The sequence below is a fragment of the Eurosta solidaginis genome, chromosome 4 (assembly GCF_040869045.1).
Source record: "Eurosta solidaginis isolate ZX-2024a chromosome 4, ASM4086904v1, whole genome shotgun sequence".
In the NCBI taxonomy this organism is placed as follows: Eukaryota; Metazoa; Arthropoda; class Insecta; order Diptera; family Tephritidae; genus Eurosta; species Eurosta solidaginis.
In genome coordinates this window covers 176,422,952-176,429,346 of record NC_090322.1, presented here as the reverse complement: position 1 = coordinate 176,429,346, position 6,395 = coordinate 176,422,952, and the positions used below count along the sequence as shown (strand labels likewise).

The following is a 6,395-nucleotide window of genomic DNA, read 5'->3' as shown; positions in this document are numbered from 1 at the left end:
TATTTCCTTGCTCATTGAACCAAATATCATATAAATCTTTAAAAGCTTTTGCAGCGTTAGCTCCTGCTCCACTCAAAATACTGGACATACGAGCTAAATCTATTCCTTCTTTCTCTAGGGTTTTTAAATATTGTGTTTTACTTCCTTCCACATCAAACCAAATGCCATGTAAGTCTTTAAAAGCTCTAGAAGCATTAGATCCTGCTCCACCTAAAATACTGGACATATTAGATAAATTTATTCCTTCTTTTTCTAGAGTTTTTAAATATTGCGTTTTATTTCCTTGCTCATTGAACCAAATATCATATAAGTCTTTAAAAGCTTTTACAGCTTTGGCTCCTGCTACATGCAAACTACTGGACATACGAGCTAGATATATTCCTTCACTCTTTAGAACTTCTAGACACTTGATCCCTTCACCTGTAATTAAAAAATTTAATAACTGTTCAAATGCAGGTATTCCCTCTCTACCAACCACACTTCTAACAAATTTTATTTCCTCATTAATGTTTTTATTTTGAATCTTCTTATAACTAGATCTATTATTTTTTATATCTTCCAAAAGCTTTTCCATTATTCCTTTTGTAAGAGGGCCGATTTCATGAGATTCTGACCAACGTAATGCTATTTCATGTAATTCTTCATAATTATGTACATGGAACATCGAATTTATCTATCTTATCTTTAACAATATTATTCATTTCTTCCCTATTAGGTTGATTAGTTGCAAACATTAGTTTATCTAAAAAGTTTTCTTTTATTTCTTGTTCATACTCACTAAGAAGTCTTCTTTCTTCTTCTTCTTTTTGCAAAGAAGGTGGAAGCTTTAATAGACTTAAAAGCTTTTTTCTTGTTGCTTCTTCTTGCACAAATCGATAAAGACCATTACCATTTATACACAAACAATCTCTTAAAGCTTTATCATTATCAAATTTTAAAGGATACAAGTTTTTAGATCGCACTTCTTTTAACTTCTTTTCTTCTGCAAGATCTAGATTTGCATTAGTATAGATAATAAAGTATTCTATATTCTCTCTTAGTTCTTCAACAAAAAGTGTAAAATACTTATTAATAGAAAACATAGTCAGCCCTATTCTGCATTTCGACTTGGATTGGAATTTTTTCGATTTGGCAATTTTGGTATTCTGTGTTTCAATCTCTTTCGATCCAACTTCGAATCGTTCGATTTTTTGTATTCTGCATTTCGATCGTAGTTCCGTTTTTCTAAGTTGCAAATTAGTTGGCGGAAAAATATTTTCTTTTTATTTTTTTATTAATTTATAACAGAGTTTTAACAAAAATGTAAGTAAAACTTGTTAAGAAACGTAGAAGGCTTGATGATGATTGTTTTTTATATGTTTCCAGGTCAAAAACAACATGTCGATGTCGAAGTCCTTGGACGTATTTGCCCCGCAAAAGTATCTAACACATACTTGAAAGCATCCTTGTTAAGTCGATAGTTTTTTTTGAACCTAAATAAGAGAACAAGTCTTTAAACTTTACCACTTTTAAGTTCAATTTCTTACAATTCGTCACTCACCTCAAATGGATTACACAAATGTCGCAATATTTGCCTTTCCATTCTCGTCTGGCCATTTTCGTATGCCTTGCTTTCCAACTCCACAAATATGCCGCGGCTATTGATTCCATTATAATAGACAGCTATAATTTGTGTCTGTTCGTTGGGTCCAGTTATATGCCAAAGCAAGCTGCCGGCGTAGAGGAAGGTGAAGCGAAAACGTAAACAATCCTTGCGGAAGGAATAAATAAACCTTTATAAAGTATTTTAAGCCAGTGCAATGAAATTAGCATCCTTAAAATTCAGAAAATGTCAACTATATTCGTGCAGGAATCCGTTTTAACAAAACTTGGTGGCCACGGCAGGGAATTGGCCAAAAGAACGACAAAAACACACTTACAATTATGAAAGCACTTCACTCAAAAAAATATAACACTGCGGCAATATATTCTATTGCTTTTTTTTGTACAAAATGGCGTGGATAATAAAATATAAACGTTTTTCAGTGTTTTTTACAAATTTGCTTTAATTTATTTTGTTCCAATGTTCACACATTCCGTACCAACAGATGATTTCGAAAAATCATTTGCTCTTCCTCTTCTCTTTACGATTCCGTCGTAAAGCAGAATTCCAAACTTCTATTAAAGCGGAGCGGAGAACGGGAACGTAATCGAAATGCAGAATAGGGGTGAGTATGTTGTTTAGAGGGACTATAACCAATATTACCATTTGTATTGTAAGCCTTTACGTAAGTAATTTTATCTTTATAATCAAGTGCAATGTTATTAGATATATCATGGGTTTTGCCTTCATAATTTATGGAAAATATATTTTTATACAAAAACATGTCAAGCAAGAAGAGCATTAATATATTGAATTCATATATAATTCTAGAAACATGATTCTCGAGTTTTGTATCCTTTTCTGGAGCTGTTAAATCACGTATGTAACACTATTTCCAGTATTGCTATATAATCATCTTCAACTGTGCTATTTTTTTCTATTTCATTTTTAATAATACTGTTCAGCTCTTCTCTATTAGGCTGTTTAACTGCAAACACTAATTTATCTGAAAATTCTTCTTTGATTTCTTTTTCAAATTCCTGCGAGATTTTTCTTTCTTTTATTACTTTCTGCATAGCAGACGAAAACTCTAACCGCCTTAAAAGTTCTTCTTTTGTTGTTTTATCACGCGAAAATCGATAAAAACCACTCCCTTGCGTATTGTTATTTATAAACAAAAAGTCCTTTAAAAGGCCAAATTCTTCTATTTTTATGCTATCAAATTGAAACGGATAAAAAATTTTGAATTTTCCTTCTCTTAAATTCTTTTCTTTTGTAAGATCAAAGCCTGAATTAGTATTAGAAGGATATTTATTTTTATACATTGACTCTCTAATTCCAATCAAGTGATGAGGAATGTATTGCTTAGTTTGACAAGTATTATCCAATTCATCCTGTCCAAGTTTATCCTGTAAATCACTAGGAAACTCTGAATCTTCATTAATAGTAACATTTACATCCATGCGCAGCCTCTTTTATACTGTACCATCTTTGTCTGTAACTAAAAACAACTCTCGTCAGAGTTTTGTGTTTTGGGATAGATTGGACTACTAAGCTTTCATTTATTAATAATTGAATAATTATAGCAAATTATTCAAAAATAGACCACTGTATTTATTCCAACTTGCTGCTGCAGTATATCCATTCACTGCTACTTTATCGATGCTACTCTTTTCAAGGTTTATTACAATAATATACAATTGCAGCAGCAACCAGACACCAAGCTCCAGCACCTGCTATTACTCCTGTTACCAACAAACTAGCACTGAAAGTAAAATATCATTGAAATATTACTTAATTTTCAAAGTGAGATTATCCTTACCCATTGATGTATATATAGAACATATAAGGCGTTTTTGTTGTTATTAAAATAAGCTTTTTATTATATTACAGTTTTTATAAATTTTTTTCAACTTTTTGGCAGCTTAATTGGGGCCATTGTTTACTATACAGCATTGTAAATTTTACCAAGTAGCGCAACTAACAGCTGATCGATGAAAATTCACACATTCACACGCACAGTTCTCGACTCGGTTCCAAAAAAAACCTTTAGATTATTTAATTCAAATTTTAAAGTGAGATACTCCTTATAAATTTATGTATACAGAATATATATGGCGTTTTTGTTGTTATTAAAACAATAGTTTTATTTATATTATAGCTGTTATCATTTTTTTTTTTAACTTTGAAAAAACTCCGAACACCATTCCTTCATTATATGACATTCGACTGCCTAGTCCACTGCCTTCCACTCTATTCGCAACATAACCTCTACTTAACAGCCAAACTATATAGTAAACAATGTTATACAGTTTGGCAGCTTATTTTGAGGTTATGTTGCGAATAGAGTGGAAGGCACTCGAATTCAGTGAAAGAGACACTCGAATGGTGTGGAATGAAAAAGAGTAGGAAGACCAGAGTTGCATTGGATCAATCATTGCATCAATATTAAAGATAAATTTAGAAAAAATAATTAAATACTTGAGTATAATACTATGTTCAAACAGAAAAATAAATTGAGGAAATTTCGATTTGAATTGAGTGCTATTCATACAACTCGATTTAGCTTACACAATAGTAATTTGATAGCTGGTTGGCTCATCTCTACAGCAAGAACATACCTTTGTTCAGACTGTCAAAATGAACACGCACATTATTAGGCGAATGAAATGGAATGAAAACATAAAACTTTGAAATTTTTGTGTGTTGTAAGAAAATGTGTTCAATGTTTTGGTTTCATTTTGAGTTTGCCATCTTCTTTTGACAATCCATACTCCAGTGAAAAGAAAGACATAAAATCAGCTGATGAGATGAGCCAACCACATAGTTCAGCCATGCGTAACTGACTTTAAAATATACTCAATAAACACTCTTTACAATGTTGCATTTGCGGTTTGAAACAATTTATTACGCAATTTTTTTTAAATTGGAAATTTATTATTACAATTTATTATATGACAAATTGCGTAATAAATTGCCCAAATAGTATAAATTGCCAATTTGGTGTGTGTTTGAACCTAGTATAAGCAAACATTTTCTTTCAATTACTGCAATTAAGGTGTCCTAGATGCTATATATATTCCAAAATTATACCATTTTATGTCTGTTTAAAAAGTTTACTTCAATTTCCCTAAGATTTCCGTAATATGGTCATTAGTGATGTTTGTGTGTGTGCAAATTTTGAGCGATAAGCTGTTAGTTGCGATACTTGGTAAAGTTTACAATGATTGAGGCTATGTTGCAAAGTGAAACCTGCGTTTGACATTGTGAATGATAACTAAGTGTGATATCTTCTGCATAGACCACAAAATTCCAAAGTGATTGGATCACCTGATTTGTAATTGACCTCCGCTGTCTCATTCTATATCTCTTTCTATCACCCGCTGAAGATAGCCGGCCCTATGCGCCGCCATATTGAACATCCTATCAGCCAGTTGACAGATAAGATATCACACTTAGTTTGATTCACAATGTACAACAGTGGCAAATCAAATAGCATCCCAAAAAAAAAAACCAACAAGAACAAGCATTTTATCAGATGAGCGTGCTGCTACATATCCTACTTGTAGACCTTTACAAACCCACTGAGTTCCACAATAATTTGACAATGACCGAAGTGTCAAACGGCAGTGTGTTAGAAAGAGAAAGGAATTGTTTCCTTCTCACACATATCTACTACGAAATAAAAATTGATTAATAAGAGTGAACTGTAAAGAAGTCAACTCTCTAGGGGCTAAGATACTTGGCTTGGATATCATATGTGGTTCCAGGCTCTGGATCAGGAACTGTTTTCAGTCTTAGACCGGCCGTAGTGACGATCTGTCATGCGTGTGTAGTTATCACGTCCTGCACGAGGTGCCCCTGCTTCTACTGATAATGGTGGATCTAGAGAGGACAACTCGATAAAACCCCTGAGTCATTGTGCCGAGCTCAGAGGGGGACTCTGTTATGTGTCAAGATCGGTACACAACGGTGGCGAACTGGATTGCTAGGGCTTTTGATTCTGACTTTTATTTTGGAGTTGATTACTTTTGGCCTGCAGGTGCGTTATTCTACCACCTTAGTAGGTCGGGGTGAAACCCTATCGAAATGGATGGTAGGCTAATGCTGCACCTGCACACGTCCCGATAAAACCGTGGCTGACTCAAGGTGCGTTCCGGCTCCATCGCCGTTATGTTGGTGGTGTAGGTGCGGTTGAAAATTTCCCGCTTTGCTTCCGATATGGCTCTGAACACATTACCCATAAGGTAATGCGTCAACCCTCGCGTGGCCTCCCTGCGTAGCACAGATAACCACGGGACCGTTGAAGGGCGACTCACAATCGGCTACGGATAGCGTCCTTGAGGGGGCACTTTTTAGAATGGACACGAATTCGCCAAGGATGGGGTGCGGCAGAAGGTTTGTTTTGATGGTCCGTCAAATCAATCTTCAGCACTCTAAGGCGGCTTCCGCAAATTTGTTGCTCTGCCTTGAAAAAGTCGGAGCTGATATAGTCCTTGTCCAGGAGCCGTGGCTGAGTAGTAACGGCAGAAAGATTTCTGGATTAAGGACTGGAAAACTCAGCACCTTGGTGCATAGGGAGGCAGGTAGGCCTAGATCCTGTTTGTTTGTTAAAAACGAGATTAAAGCTTTTATTCTCTATAATTTCAGCAATGCTTACGTAACCACGGTCTGCCTCGAGCGAGGATGAAATGTGGGTGGTCTCAGCGTACATGCCCCATGGGGACGTAGCGGGACCACCACCAGTGATACTGGGCAAAATCACCGCTGAACGAAGAACGCACCGGTAAAATATCATTTAGGAACCCTAAAA

At 35.0% G+C, this 6,395-nt stretch overlaps 1 long non-coding RNA gene across 1 annotated transcript; it reads right to left on the bottom strand.

Moving 5' to 3' along the window:
- Positions 1 to 3,105: 3,105 nt before the first annotated feature.
- Positions 3,106 to 3,545, bottom strand: LOC137250702 (uncharacterized). The gene is made up of 2 exons (XR_010953048.1): positions 3,405 to 3,545; positions 3,106 to 3,347 (listed from the first exon to the last, which is right to left on the bottom strand). It is a non-coding gene; the product is annotated as an uncharacterized lncRNA (long non-coding RNA).
- Between the last annotated feature and the right edge of the window lie 2,850 nt (positions 3,546 to 6,395).